At 37.9% G+C, this 15104-nt stretch overlaps 1 long non-coding RNA gene across 1 annotated transcript; it reads left to right on the forward strand.

Annotated features, from left to right (window-relative positions):
• Nucleotides 1–820: 820 nt before the first annotated feature.
• Nucleotides 821–7541, forward strand: LOC138690132 (uncharacterized). The gene is made up of 2 exons (XR_011328928.1): nt 821–3053; nt 7370–7541. It is a non-coding gene; the product is annotated as an uncharacterized lncRNA (long non-coding RNA).
• The last annotated feature ends 7563 nt before the right edge of the window (nt 7542–15104 follow it).

Consider the following 15104-nt stretch of genomic DNA (forward strand, 5'->3'; position numbering starts at 1 on the left):
AATTCATTTCCTTGTTTTGATTGACAGCAGATCTTTATACTTTATCTAGGGTCAATGTTAACCCATTCATGTGACTCCATTCATACAAATTCTGTACATAGGATCCCTTCTGACCAAGAATGTGTATTTTGCAAGTAGCAGGCAAGACGCTGACCAAAAGAGATGATGTCTGTGAAAGCGAAGTTTCTTCTGGGAGTGGCTTAGTGGTTGCAAGCATATTATTTGGCCAGACTTAAGCAATCAGAAGTGTACAAAGAGTGCATTCAGATGATAAAATGATATGCACACATTAAGGAATATGAACACATTTAAGCACTAAACCAGTTGTTTTAAGAAAATCAGCTATTTTAGGGCAGTTTTTACATGTGAGTCTACACTTAAACTGTCTCGTTGGAGACGAGTCGATTGCCGTAAGTAGTGTCCAGCAGATGCCATAGGGAGTCAAATGAGGTGTGAATGTCTTCACTGCCTCTGTATAATGAAGATCACTGTGATAGACAGTGGAAGTGGAAGATCAAGCAAATTGGTGGAAAACTTAATTAAGGGAGATACAATTTTCTCACTGGTCTGTAATGACAGTTGGCAGAGCCAAAGACAGCTGTAGGAGGACAAAATTCACTTGATTAATACTCAAGCTAGACACTACTAAGTTTCCACAAAAAGAAAGAAAAACATTTTCTCAATATATACTTCACTAGTCACATTTACTGAACTATAAGACATGCTTCTACAAACCGTTAGGAAAAGGCAAAGATTAGTTTTGATCTACATTAAATAGTGAGTTAATCTAAGAAGACATAGATATAATTATGCTTGAGCAACTAGGCTTTTCATCCAGTCTGTTTAACAGAAACTGAAAATGAACACATCCTGCTTTTAATATTTGCAAATTTCTTAGTTGGGGAGAGTTATTTTTGCTGTTGGCAACAGTTCAGTTAGGGTTTGGGGTTTTTTTTAAACTTCAGTTCTGCAACACATGTTTAAAACCAATTTGTTAACGTTTGCTTTGCTTGTTCAAATAATGCTTGTTTTACCCCATATTAATGCTTGCCTGATGAATCCATGCAATTTTTTTCACCCTGTACCCCCATATCATAAAAACTAATAGCAATGGTGTAACTTTCTCATCGACTTTTTTTTAGGAAGCAATAACGCCTGCTTTTTTACCTAACATGGAGGAGCCAGGCAAGGAGAGGGAGGCAAAGGGCCTTTTAGCATGGAGTAGTATGGCATGCGTCATCTCCATGCCATCTCATGCCTGCAGGGACTTCCTTCTTGTGAATCTCAAGTATGTCTGATCAGTCAGTCTGAAACTCCTGCTTGGAAAGACAAATTTCTTAGCTGTGGTGTGTCTTATGGAAGTGGCTCCAGACTTTTTCCAGTGTCAAGTAATTCCTCAGAATGACCCAGCGTACACACTTCTTTCTCACTGTAATAAGGGTGTGAAAACCACTGAAGCGTCTGATTTTGCTATGCTGTCCTTTGTTCATGTAATTAGATCATTGCAGGGCAGTGGCATCTGGGTAGGGCAGGATTCAGTTTCTTAAAAGTGTTTTCGCTAGTGCCATTTGAAATGCTCTTTGTTGATCTAAGACAACTACGTGGGGCTGCCAAATACGACTTGCTTTGGAAAGATTTGCACCCTTCTTGGTTCTCAGTGTGATACCCAGGATACCCAGTGGCAGGTACAATGGCCATAACCACTGGCATTGCGCATCTGGATCCTGTGTCTAGGGGTTGGACGGCTGACTCGCTCTTTAGGCTCTGGCATAGTGTCTGCATCTCTGCAGAGCGCAGCAGCTGAACCACCTAGATTTAGGTGGTTGTAACCTCTGACTGAACCCCACTCTGGCTGCCTAGGCTCCCATTAGAGGAAAGACAGCTCTTCTAAAGTAAGATTCATCTGCACTGTTTGAAATGTTTGCCTTAAGATAAGTTACATCCTTAGAATGTCTGTTTCTCATTACTCACTATTGAGGGATGCTACATGCAGGTTTCTATGTCTGATTTCTGTGTATTCCACCCCATTTGTGTTTGGTGGCTCAGCAGTGCAGCTTAACAGTGCAGACTGGTTTTGGCATAGAAGGTATTGAATCTTGATGTCAAATTTTCCTTGCATGATACATCAAATTAATTGTCTTCCAAATAATGAGTAAAAGAGAGTCTGTTATAACCTACCTGCATGTTTCATGGATTGAAAAGCATTCAAATTATTTTTGGTAATGGTTTCCTATTATTACTTATCACACCTTAATTATGGCTACTTATAGTGCCTTTTCAGTTTCTGTCTTTCCAGTCATATTTTGCACGTATTACTCTTCCCCGGGTATTATTGATATTGTACAACATAATAATAAAGTAAATGTGGATGTTCCAGTAAAATAACCCCTCCCTCTAGCTAAAGAGGACTGAAAAAGAAGTAAAGAAGAATAGAAATTGAAAATTGAAGTCTTTGCTCAAATGGCAAATATGAAGAACTTGAATCTTCACTGTTAAAATTCTAGATCCAGAGAACTGGGTTTAAGGTACCTGCATTTAAGAACTAAAAGCACCTTAATAATCTAGAAGAGTGTGCGAGGAGTCAATTTCCCAACTTTTCTTGTGCTTTATAAAACAATATTAAATATCTAGATGTAATTACATACTCCAGTTTTATTTAGGATTTGTAAGGTTCTTAATGTGCAAATAGATTCTGATATATATATAACTGCTGTAGTTTTTATTCAGTTTAGTAATCCTACTCTGAACTAAAGCTTTTCTTTCTTTTTATTAGTAAGGACTTACATTCTCCAGGTGGAAAGCCAGAGAAAGATATTATTTCTCATTAACTTGATTTTGTATGAAACCAAATTATATTAATCACCCTGCAGATATTCTCAGCATGTAGAAAAGTAATTATTAAAATAGTTATGTACCTTGTGATATGAAGTTTATTTACAGGTTTTGATTTAGCGACTTTGCCAGTAGTCAAAGGAGCAGAACATTGGTATGAAGCTGAAGAAGAAAATCCTGTGTGAAGAAACGCATCCTACTCCGTTAGAAATAGAAAACAAGTAAGAGTGAAGATAGAAAACACAGATTTCTGTTTGGGCATAATTCATTCCCCTAGCCTGTTTCGAAAACCAATCTTCCCCTACTTGCCAGTGCTAAGGATTGTTTAACCAATACATTTAAACACTTGGATCATTTAAATCAGTTAGCATAAGTTTTTGGCATAATTCTGGTTGAACACTGTGTATTTTTCTTTCCTTAAAATTTCTCATGGAAAACAGTATCTTATCTAAATAAAATTAGAACAAAACAGACCCATCATGCATAATGCCCTATATCTGCTATGGCAATGGAAAAGGCTCATCCAGAACTTTGTATAGGAGTGGAAAATGATACAGTACAGTAATTCATTAAGAAAATAAGCAAAACCCCACAACGCTGAGTATTTTAAAAGTGTAATCAGGCTTTTCATTATAAGCTGCAGTGGTGAACATGTAACAAAGGAGCTTGCTGCTACCTTTTTATTCTGTAGATGGAATTGGAAAAGTCTCTCCCTCTCCCGAGGCCCCATTTCACTGGCTGCTTTCCCAAGGACTCACTGACCTTGGCGAGAATGTGATGCAGTATTTCTGTAACTGCAAAGGAATGGGACATCAGGTTGTTGGAGCCACACACACACGGTTTATTTTACTGTTGACATCTAAAGTAGCTAAGAACCGAACTTGAAAGATCAAACCTAACCTTCTGATTTACAATGAGAGATCGAAAGACGTACATGTAAAATGCTCTAATGCTCTCTGTCTGAAAATCAGCAGCCTCAGTCAATTCTGTCAGGATTGACAAAGTGGTCTTCACAGAGAAACTGCATGCTCTAATGGTAATGCAACTGGAAGCATCAGAGATGCAAATTCCATTTTGTTGCACCAGCAAAGGTAGGTTGAACACAGATGGGAAAAGCATGTTCTCTGGCTGTGACTTTTGCCTGATCGTGCTAGCAGCAAAGAAACCCAAGAAGATGTTTGGACCACGGATTGTAACAGCCTTCCCTTCTACGTATTCCCTTGAATTGCCAGATATCTCTATCTTGTACAAACTGTAGATAAGAGGCAGTCAGTTTTGCCTACGTCCCAAGTTTTTGGAAATTTGGGTATCGACAACCCCGGTAAGAAGCAAGAAAGCATCAAACCTTAGTTGTTCTAGTGGTATGGCCAGACCTGCCTCCTCTTTCATTGCATCTTGAATTGTAAGAGAGAAAAACATTCTGAGTATCCATAGAAGCCCCTAGATGATAAGAAGATTTTCTTCAACCCTGTTTTCTGGCTTTATTTACAAATGCGTGGTATGTCTGCCTTGTCTGTCCCACTTGATCTCACTAAGGCTCCCAACGATCAATGGCTGATTCCTTCATGTCCCGCTGCTTGGCCTTTGAGAAATCCAGTAACAGCTTGTATTCTTTCTTTGCACACAGAAAGTTAAATAGCTGTGTCTTTTTTTCATTGACAACTTATTGATCAAGAAAATGTCAAAACAGAGAGCAAGATATGACATTTTAGAGCAACAAAATTCAAGAATCCTTTTTGTGATATTTCCCTGAGCTGGGAAATACTAACACAGAATGAAGGTGGAGGACAGAAACTGGGATATGGCAGTGGAGTATAACAAATCCACAGGAAGGGCTTAGTTTTACTAAAATTCATTTATTATTTTGTATCTGCAGTCATCCTAAGCAAAGTCACCTAAGGAATAAAATTGACACCAACACCACAGCTGCTCATTATGAATCAGAAAATTACTCTGAGACAAGACAGATTTGTTCCAAAAGTCTGAGATGAGCAATCCTGAAAGTAGTAGTTTTGTGTGGCCTTTAAAAAATTATTTCTTTTTTAATGGCAGACAAATTTGAAACACCCTTGAATTCAGCTTCTTAATCCAGTTTGACAGAGAAAGCACGTGACCAGATATCGGCTGCCCTACTCTTGAGAGGGATTCTGTGACACGAAGACAAAAGGAGAACTTGTGTGCGGATTGAGCCAGGCATGTGCAGAGCTGGCGACGGCACAGAACCTTGCAGCCGCCGGGTACTGCCGGTTCAGCGACTCTGCGGATTACATTTAGTTAAGCATGTCCCCCCTTGAACTTCTTGAAGTTGGAGTTGGCCAGCTAATTAGTTCTGATGAAGGCCTCCAGGCTCTGTTCTAATGTATTAAAAGTAAGAAAAGACCTTCCCAGCTTTTGTCCCATTGCCTTATTTTAATCTAGATGCTTTAAGCGTAGATAGTTCCAAGGAAAACTCTGGTTGAGTGGCACATCATTCCCTGCAGAGCTTTTTAAAAAAAATCTCCACATTTGCAAACTGCAGAAACTGCTTGCTCATTTTTGATTTCTTCGTTCCCACTGGCAATACTGAATTTGTTAGGTTAAATGAAATGTGGCTTATTTTTTCCAAGTTATTTGCATAATAGGGACTATGATTTCTTTCAAACCTGCAATAACACATTTGTTTGTTTATCTATATTGCTGTGACGGAATATGAATGCACATTAATTAATTTAACTGCATTTAAAGTCTGCACTCCTGTTGAAATATTTGTTGAAATATAAGTGAAAATTCAGAAGTCATTCAAATTAGAAATGTTATTTATTCATCATGTGAGTAGCCATTAACACATGGTTCGGAACTCAGAACAAAGGTAGCCTATTACCATAATTAAATTAAAATAACCTTATTAATTTTGGTGATACCACACCTGAAGTTACATGTAAGATGCTACATTTTTAATCTGGTTGTGCTAGAGAATACATAAGGCATATAAGACAATACATACCATCTTTTTGGTAACTATTTATGAATGTAGAACGTCAAACTTTTTATTAGAACATGTTATGCTGGCTGCAAGGTTTCACACTGCTATCACATCTTTGTTTCCTTAAATTCACAAATATTATCAAATCAGGCTGAATATTGAATGATCAGTTATAACACAGATTATAGTTTTGTTGCATTGTGGAGAGTGTACATCAACATAGTGTCTCTGCAATGCAATGAAACTGCAATTTGTGTTAGAACCACTTGCTCTGAGGTATTTCAATTTCACAAATTATTTTACATTAAAAGTCACATTCCAAGTAGGAATAAGCATGAATACTGTTCTTCACATATTTTTCTTGATTTTATCTTGATTTTTTCACTTGATGATTTTGCCACTGGAAGTCTCTTTTCACATTGTGTGCTATTACAAAAATGTTACAATGGAAATTCTTCGATTTGGTGTTCCGTCCACCAAAGCTCCACTTCCATTAGCATCCTCTCAGTTTCACTTCTCCAGTATCTCCTCTGATAGCAAAAAACTAAGAAATAAACTAAGGTAGTCCAAACCCACCTTGAACGTATCAGCACTGAGATACGGTTTCTCCCATTCTGTTTCTTCTCTCTCTTTTCTGAGTTTTACATTTTGAAATCATCACGAAGATTTGAATATTGCCATTAAGCACTTCATTTTTTCTGTGGACACACATGGGCACTTATTATGTCCAGGTATTTCAGCATAAAAGTATATGCCATGCTTAAAATCATGAGACAACTGTTACTTAGAACATTTTTTTTTTTTTTAATTTTGAAAGGAAGAATCAATAAACCAATTTTCTAGAAAGGGAAAAGAGAAGTGTTGGGGCTGTACAACACTTAGTAGTGTAGCCAGCAGGTTGAGGGGAGTGATCATTCTGCTCTGTTCAACATGTGTGAAATGGCAATATTTTTCTTTTGGGCTCCCTAGAACAGGAAAAATAGCGACCACTGGAGCAAGTCCAGTGGAGAGCTGCCAAGATGGTTGGGGGCTGGAGTACTTGATGTGCAAGGAGAGGCTGAGAGAACAGAGTTTGTTCAGCCGTAAGGAGAGAAGGTGAATGGGACATCTTGTTGCTTTCTATGGTAGGGTGTAGGGGAGGTGGACCCAGACTTCTCAGAAGAGCATGGCTACAGGACAGGAGGCAATAGCCACAAGCTACAACAAGGGAAATTCTGGCCAGATATTAGAAAAGAAGAATTCACCGTGAGGGTGACCAGCACAGATTATACAGAGAGGCTGAGAAATCTTCATTGTTGGAGATGCTCAAAACTCAATGAGGCAAGGCCCTGTGGTCTCTGCGCTGGTTGACCCTGCTCTGAGTGGGCTTTGTACCAGACGACCTGCAGGGTCCTTTCCAACTTCACTTGTTCTCTGGTTCTGTGGAGTGACTTATCCAAGGCTAAGCTAAACCTATAAGCTTTTCTTTACTGTCTTATCTGCCCTATCTTTTTTTTGTTGGTGTTTTTTTGTTTTTACAGTCTAGTCAAAATAACATACCTAAAATTTATACACAACTCTTGTGCTTTTTTCCAGCCTGAAATTCAAGCTTCTTGTCTCCATCGTTAAATGTCTCCAAGGTATTATCCTGTTTATATCATTGTCTCTGTCAAGAATTAATGCAGTCCAGTTCTCTCTGACCTAATCCACTAGATTTATCCCACATAAAGTACAACCAAAAGAAATAAAAGCTCTCTGTTCAAAGGAACCAAGGGATGTTTCTTTTATTTCAGAGAAAGCCTTTGATCTAATGAACTGAACTCTTTCAAAAAGTTTGCACAGGGCAAAAACTTTCAAGCATGAGTGGAATAGTTTTGTTTTATTGCAAATGAATGTGTCATCATGAAGAAATGGCAACAGAGAGACCCACAGAGCCTGTTTTTGCCACTGGTATTAACAACACAAGGAACCAACTATGGTAATAATAGAATAGGAGTATTTTCTATATGAGTATCACAATATATGTCACTGAGCCATAGACAACCTTTTCTAAAAATCAAGAAAATCTAGCAGATCTTAGTAAAATGTAAGATTCATTGTGATAAATTCACGATGTTGTGTGTAATAAAATACCATAGAACACATTATGCAGACTGGAATTACAGCTGCACGGCAGAAGGGAATAAAAGACTTGGGGATTAGAGTGAATAAGGAAGAAAATAAAATTGCTTGTGCGGCAAAATGGGTTCTTCAGATTCTGTCTGGCTTCCTGGAAGCTACTGCAGTGAAGAATATAGACTAAGGAAGAGCGGCTTGACTGTGTGTGCTTCAGACAGACATATCTTAGCAACCATGATTTTTAGGGGAGAAATATTAGACTGGATCAAAGGAGCAGTGAGTTTTGAATATGTAAAAGATTTTTCTTGTGACAGAAGACTTTTTTTGTGACAGAAGACTTTTTTTAATGACAGAAGACTTAAATCACTTGTTTCAAAAAGCCAGACCATAGTGGGAAAGTTTGTGAAGGGCTGAATCAATAAAAGGAAGAGTGTTTTGTTAAAATGACGTCTTCCAAAACATGCTGCTGAAGGTAGGATGGGCAAACCTATTAGCAGCTGAGGGAACACGTCCAAAGTCAGATTTCAAGGGACAGCAAATTTCTTCCCTTGCCTGTTAGTCCTGCTGTGTTGCTAGGACCTGGGAAGACACTTAGCCCCTTTGAATATATTCTATGGAGAATATTGCTTAAGTAACAGACACTAGAGTTGTCTATCCCAGTGAACGTGAAAATTTGTGAGGTAACTAGATTTAAGAGTAAGAATAACAACACCCAGAATGATTGTTACAAAATTGCTCTTTATAGTGCAATAAAGATTGCATATAAATGTAATCATTTTCTATAAGGAACCCGGTTTTGTTTTGTTGAAGATGATTGCATTAGAAGTATTTTATGTGAAAAAAAGAGCAGAGGAATGATCAGTCATACAGTTAATGGGGGAAAGGTAGCCCTAATGTTCAAATGATAGCTGGGATTTCAGCAGACTTCCCTGTTACAGCTCAGCAAATTGAAAAATCAAGCTAGGTTCCCTGTAGTACTATAAATCATAATCAGAAAGCTCACATATATATGTATGGGTCATCCTAGCATGCCAAACTAAGTTACTGAATTTCATCAGAGAGTACAGCACTCTTCCCATGGTCAAACACTGAAAGTAATTTCACCAACTCATTTTTTCCCCCATTTTAATTATTATCTATTTTTTTATAGTCCTGTATGGAAACACTGACAGTGTCTTTACTTAAAGGATTTAATGTCCAGCTTTCCTGCTGCTGTTAAACATGATAGTGGAGTTTCAAACAGCAATTAATTACTCGGCATCTAAAGTATGTGCATGTTTTAGTAAGCTATTTTTAGTCGTCATTTCAGTATCTACCTTATATACGGTTACCCAGGCTCAAAAATTTTCAACTACATTTTATTTCTTTGCAAGAGATTGTGAGGAAAAGAAGAGAGGGCAGCTGAATAAGATGTAATCTACCATTTCACATCCACCCAGGATTTGCTTTTTTGAACCTCATAAAAATACTCCTTCCAGCCTTTTGAAAATTCCCACCTCCCAAATTCCAGGGTTGTCAGGGGATTTATTGAAACCATTCTGATGTGCTGTTGTTCACAAACCTGTGATGCCTTTCATAATGAAATGTATCTTTTTACGCTGTAGTGCAGCTCTTCCAGCTCTGTGATTTTGCAAGGTGAGAATACTTCAGGGCAAATAATCTCAGGAAGATCTCAGGAAGGTCAGTGTCTGGATAGCATTATATTTTAGATGCTTTTCTGTTGAAATAGTTTTGCCCTTTTCCAGATCTGATCACAGGTCCCCAGTGCATAACAGCCCATTGAAAAAGTTTGCATTTAGAAAGGAATATGTCCAGGACACGTTCAGGCTGTTTCTTCATTAGGTGTTTCTCTGAGAAGGATGAATTACTGAAGAAGGCAACTGCTCACTGAGAAGCATTTTAGTGATGATCAGTTTTAACCAAGTTTTGGAAGACAAATACAGCATTTGTCAATCTGTTTAAAGAGCTTCCCAGGGAGAATTTTAGAGTGGGTGTTTGTGGGAATTTAGTTTCTGTTTTCACAAGTAAATGCTGTAACTCCTGGACACAAAGCCACAGAGAATGAGAAATGAATAGGTACATTATACTTCAGATTATTAGGTTGAAGGTTCCACATCACTTAGAAAATAATAATTTTATTTAATGGGCATATTACTGAAGATGCATGAAGATTGTTTTATCCTACAGCTACTGCTTTGATCATTGGTATATATGAACATTGAAAGTGTTTTTCAAATGTTAATCTTTCTGCTTTTCTCCAGACAAGTCTTACTGTCCATCTCAAGGTGTAGTCAGGGTAGAATCTTGAGAAGGGATTTCCAAATGTCTTAGACAGCCCTTTAAAAATATATGCTCTCTGTGGTTTATATCTTCAGCTTCCTCCTCAAGAAAGACCCCTCAGGAGCATTGAGGCTGAACCCACTTAGAACAACTTGCACAGAAATGATAAAGTATTGTGTAGCTGTTTTGGAAGAAATTATTTGCCTCTGCAATAGGTCTGGCAGCTGACCTGGGGAGGCTGTATGCATTTGGATCGGTGTGTTAGTCCTCCAGAGAAGGATTTCTGTGTCTTTCTCTATTTTGCTGGCATTTAAATACTGCCTGTTCCCTCCTCAGTTTCCTCAGAAATCCTCCTGACTTGTAGGAGGATTGGCTTTTTCCTGCACCTGTGCTAAGAAACACAAGCAAACTGAAGAGACAAAGATTTGTTCTTCGGCACTTTCAGACTTCTGGGGAGGCTGTAGATTATTATTTACCTTTCTAGCCAGGAAGGCCAGAAAAAAGGGCCCCAAACTCCTTCAGGTTTCTGTGTGCAGCCAGCGGGGTGATACAGGCTCTCTGGGAAGGAAAGGGTGGTAGGTGTAGGAGGTGGGAGAAGGGCAACCGCTGTGTTTCACAGCTGTTTTCAACAGGAGAGAGCTCTAAATGCATTAGTGAGCCATGTGATTTGGAGAGAATAAAAGATGTGAAGAAATTGAAAGAGGAAAACCACACCTCCTTCTTTCACATTTGAACACGCTGGATTTTCAATATAATCCATTAACCTACACATAGCCTTTCATTAGAACCCTTGGGAGACTGGAGTATTTTTGGCAATGTACTGTTACAAAAAATACAAGTAAAAAGCCGACATATCTGCCTCTTCCCCAGCAATTGAAGGGGTCACAGGGAAATTCAAATCTTTTCTCTGAGCATACCAAGAAGTGTGTGAAATTACATGCACATCAGATATGTTTCACTCCATATTTACATGATTTTTGTAGAGAAATAAAAAAATCACCCATTATTTACCATAATTTGTCTACTTAGTACTCAGTACATAAGGCATACACAAAGTCTTTTAAATATGTGTAATTAGGAAAAAAATACTTTTAGGTTGGGAGAAATAACGCAGTTTTAGTTTGGAAGGTAGTTGGAAAAATAGACAGGATTAAACACTGTTTGAACTGGTAAATTCTTCTGATTTATCACAGAACTATTCCATTAGTTTCGTTGAAGTCATCTGCGGTGTAATACAAGAACTTGCTGGTCATTCTAGTTGACATGGTAGCACATTATTTTCCAGTTTCAGCCTGAGTCACTGCTATGATCCTCTACATCGTTTGCCTTAGTGTCTTTTAAAGGACCTTCAAGATGCCCATTTTATTACCTTAGCTACTACCTTCTTAACTCTTGTCTGGGATGACATCAAGGGTGCTTGTGATTAACCATGTGACAAACAATTCCATCAATATTGTACTAAAACAGCTTTTGGAAAACAAGGTTCTAAAGTCTTTGATCAAAACCTCTTTGAAAAGTGGAGAATAATATTTCCTGCATTTTTGCTAGGCTTTTTTTAATGTCAGCATTATCCAATAGACCCTTTAAAATTAAGAAATTATATTAAATATCTCTATTCCCATTTCCATGCATTAATCTAAGCAAAGAAGAAAGCATAATAATCCTGCTAGAGTTGTTTGGTTTTTTTTACAAAATACTTCCTTCTGGATACCTGTCTGAAGGCCATACAGTTCACTTGGAGAAGGTGCCGCAAATTTGTGGAGAAAGTAAAACTGGAAACTTTTTCAATTTTATATGTAATAGGTGAGATTTTGCCTCTGCTGAAATCATTCTGATTTCTCTTGTGAAACCTGGATTTTCATACAGTCAATACGTTTAAAATTTAATACTGAGATCTTTCACATGTAAGCTATGTATGTTCAATGTTTTACCAGCAGAATATGTTTGAGGACTAATGAGACATTGCAGAGGAGCTATACAAATATAATAAAAGACATCTGAGTGACATTAGAACACTGGTACTGTAATTACGGTTTTAAAATACTGTATTCAAAGCTTTTTTTTTAAAGCCACCTCTTATTAACTAGATAAACACATTTTCCTCTATGGCTATTGGTTAAGAATGACACCTTTTAACTGTTTCAGCTCTGAAGTGTGTTTTGGCCACATTTAAAGAAATCCATGGTGAAAATATGCTGGGAGGAAGCCTCAGACAGAGAAGTATGCGCTATTTTTTCAATTCATTTATTTGTTGTAGCTAACAGATGCTATACAAAGGTATTAGCAGCAGCTATATCTTGTTGCAGCAATATTTTATCCTTCTTTCTAATAGCTATTTTTAGAACTTCCAACAGCTCTTTGTGAGTTCAGAATTTCTAGTATCAGCTACTGGATAAGAAAATTTCATTGATTTTCCACAAGATGGCATGTAAGAATCATTCTGGCTGTATTTTAATTAATATAATTCAGTTAATATACACTTTGTGTATGTCAAATGCATGTGCATACTCAAGGAATACATTCATACGACTGTATATGGTGACTGGCTGTTTAAATACAGCATAGCAAGTGATACTCTGTCACTAGCTAAATGATAGATAAGACTACTATTGTATAATTTACAGAATAACTTATCAAAATAAAATCTAACCTAAGTAAGTACCTCACAGTTACTTGTATTATGAAATGAGATTAAAACCTGATCGACAGAACAAGATTCTGTGGAATTGTCTAGTTACTTTAGGAGAAATTATTTATTCATTATTCATTATTATTTATTGATGCATACATTTCATGAAAGACAAAGACTAGTATTCAATATGTTTCTTTAATGTAGATAAATAATTTTTAAAGCAGAGAGTTATTATTAAAAACTCTTTATACAGTTGTTCAATTTGTGAGTTACTGAGCAGTTTCTGTTCAAGAGAACTTCCTACTCAAAACAAGAAATACTTCTGACCTAAGTTGCCATCCAAGCACAAACTAGTCATGATTTTGCAGATCTAATGGTGTTCAGCTAATAATTGGTTTCTTCCAGTGCTGCAGATCACCACATTCTCTAAATTTCTTAGTACTGCAGTAAATCAAAGAAATAAAATCTACTAAACTACCACCAAAAACTTGCTACTATAATATTTCTTTCTCCATCTTATTTGGAAGCTTAGTCGACAAGAAATCTGAGAAACTCTGTGCTTATTACAGATTTTCAGCAAAAGAGACTTTTGATATCTGAAAAACTGGGCACTGATCAGAACTGAGTGATGTCCTGCAACTTGAATGGGATTCATCCTGGGCTCTGTCATGATGACAGAGTTAGATGTTTGAATCTGTAAAGCTGTTTGCATGATTCCAGGGACGCAAAACCAGGTATAAATTCGATATTGTTGGTTCGTAAGGAGCATCTCATGTTCAGCCATCTCCAGGAAAGCGGGGCTCCATCAGCTGTAATAGTTACTTTGGATGACAAATGCCGTCACTCCAAACGTGCCCCACTTCCGTCCTCTCCCCCCGGCTTTTAGTGCTGAGCGTGACATCATACAGTAGGGGATACCGCCTCGTTCAGCCAAGGCCAGCCACCCCAGCTGTGCCCCCCACCTCCCAGCCCACCCGCTGGCAGGGCAGCACGAGGATCTGAAGACGCCCCGACGCCGTGCGAGCACTGCTCAGCGACAACTGAAACATCCTCCTGCCATAAATACCGCTCTCATCACAGATCCAAAGCGTCGCCCCATACAAAGCACTGCAAAGAAATTTAACTCCATCCCAGGCGAAACCAGTACATAATCCCAGCTCTCAAAATGACCCTGTGAGAACCGCAGACAACCCAAGGTAATTCCAGACCGTGCCTTCTTTCACCAGTCTCTGCTTACTGTTAGGTAAACCCCAATGTCAGAAGGAAATTGTGTGATTTAAAGCCGTGTCCTGGTTTTCATATGGTTCAGCTTTGGTCCCTGAGGCTCAAACACCTCCTTATTCATTCTAGAATGTTGATGACAAAGCAAAACCTTCAGATTTAGGCTCTTTCCTGAGATCCTTAACAATATGCCTGAAATTTATTTTTTAAGATTGAAAACTTCGGAATATTGCAGTAGACTTGCAGATCAAGAAAATTGGAGGAAAAGTCATTGTCAAAAGGTTGTATCTCGGCTGAAAAACTTATGCAGTTTTTTAACAATTGATTGCAATGCAATTTATTGAACAGTTTATTAATGTAGTTTATTGAACAATTAATTGCAATCTATGCAGTTTATTCAATAAAATTGGTGAGTTTTTCAGTTACTTTTAGTCCCATTTGCATATGGTTGAAAACTTCATTATTATAGATTGCACATATGTGAACACGTCCAAGAATAAAGAACAGAGTATAAATAGTAAAGGCAAAAACATCTCACCAATTTGACTTCAGCTTCAAAGCTCAGTCAGTCATTTTGTATTAGTAGATTCATTGGCAAGTAGTAAACAAACTCTGTCTCTTTTCTCTTTTATGTTATGTCTACTGTTCCAGCTTCCCATTTAAAAAAAAAAAAAAAAGGCTTGTTCTGCCCCCCTGTTGCTGTTCGGTGTGATACATTTGCTCATCCGGATCTGCAGAGGGAGAGCAACTGCCTTTAGAATTTGCCCCTCACAATCTTTCTCTGTACTTGACACCTAAAGGAAAGGACTTTCCAAGTTTGCTGTTGGCATTTTCCTTATGTGTCAATACAGCAAAAAATACCATTGGAAGTTCCCACATGCTGCCATTTTAGGAAGCGAACTTTTCAGGCAATGTAGAAGAGAAGACAGAATATGATAGAGGGGTAAACAAGCAATTGAGAACTGTAACGAGTTCAGACATCATGCACAGAGTCCTATGTTCACATGCATTGACAGTGAAGAGTATTGTACATACTGCAGGTACTGATCTGCTGGTGTTAGTGATCTGGAGACACTTGAC

The sequence above is a fragment of the Haliaeetus albicilla genome, chromosome 20 (genome assembly GCF_947461875.1).
Source record: "Haliaeetus albicilla chromosome 20, bHalAlb1.1, whole genome shotgun sequence".
NCBI classification, from domain to species: Eukaryota; Metazoa; Chordata; class Aves; order Accipitriformes; family Accipitridae; genus Haliaeetus; species Haliaeetus albicilla.